This window comes from Morone saxatilis, unplaced genomic scaffold, assembly GCF_004916995.1.
Source record: "Morone saxatilis isolate NCDOM2014 unplaced genomic scaffold, NCSU_SB_2.0 Contig6, whole genome shotgun sequence".
NCBI classification, from domain to species: Eukaryota; Metazoa; Chordata; class Actinopteri; family Moronidae; genus Morone; species Morone saxatilis.
In genome coordinates, this window is record NW_023340206.1 from 6,439,484 (window position 1) to 6,440,994 (window position 1,511).

Consider the following 1,511-nt stretch of genomic DNA (forward strand, 5'->3'; position numbering starts at 1 on the left):
TTAATCCGCGAAGCCTCATCACTTATGATAAGAACTACTGCCGACTTTAAACACGAATAAAAACAAAACCTCTCACTTTTCTGAACTCAAACTTATTTAGTGTCCAATATATTAAAGAAAGGATTAAATGAAAGAGTTTTTGTCTTTGAACATCCAACTTCAAAAGTTAGACTAAAGTGAGGATCGAACCCACAACCTCAGATCATTAGACGTGAGTTTCCTGCATATTTTTTTCAGAGATTTCGACTTTTTGTTGTTGAATATCCAACTTTAAATTTGAGGGAAGTTTGAACCCACATCCTCAAACTTCTCAACAGGGCATCACCACCTTGAGTCACCTGACCTGGGTAAAAGTAGGCTTGAATCTACAATTTAAGAGCTTCAGAGCATTGTTCTAACACCATGAGCTATATGTCAGACACTTTCCCTGTCTTTCTCAGAGCTTTTGACTTTTTCCTTTGAACATCCAACTTCAAATTTGAGGGAATCCTTAAAAACACCATGATTTACTTGCAATGGGACAACATGGGCTTAAACCTACAACCTCAGAGTAAATAATGAATAATAAAATGTGTGCCGTGACAAAACTGACTTTAAACTTTGTTTGGAGCTCAATGGGGTGAAGGACAGAGGGCTCAGCTCCACACAGAGAGAGAGAGAGCTGAGAGAGCTGACAGAGATGTTGTTACAACCACAGTGCTCTTGTTAATCTAATTTGAAGGAACAAGCGATGTAAATATGCTAATGCTGTATCAAATCTAAAAGGTCATTATGTCAGGATCAGGTTTACAGCTTGTTTCTGCCACCGTACTCAAGTGGCCCGTGTTTACTGTTGCATTTTGTTTGTTTAATCCATACAGAAACCAACAGTGTGTGTTAAAGGGGAATCACATTAATCATATTGTTTCCAGGCAATTTACTTTCTGTTCAGATAGGTCAGGCCTACAGTGCAGCAAATGTAACAAATTAAACATTTTACTGACATAATTGTGCAGAATATCAAATTTGATATTCACTAACAAGCCAAATCTAAACCTGACACATTATTAAGGCAATTAAATGTAACTTTTTATTTTATTTTCAGATGTGAGATCATTTTATCTGAGTCCAGAAGTTTTCCCAGTTTGGAGAATCATTATAACTTAATCAAGTTGAAATCAGGTTGTGATGAGACTAAATGCTGTTTTACACTTAAAGTAATGCTCCTGTGTGGAGGAAAGAAAACAAGAACAAGTGGTAACTGAGATATGACTGAGTGGTTGAGGTCTGACAGGACAGACTGTAGCTGTTCAACTCACCTGCTGCATGAGGGCCATTCATTGTGCTCTGAATTCTGGGATATGATGTTTTACTGCCCTCTGCTGGTCAATGTGAGAAACTGCTTTGTACCCTTTATGCCTGCAGTGACTTATCTAAAGAGCCCCACTGGTTAATATTAAATAAATAATGTGTGACATATATTAATAATATCATAATTTGTAAAATAATTTAAGAAATGATTAAAACTCAAC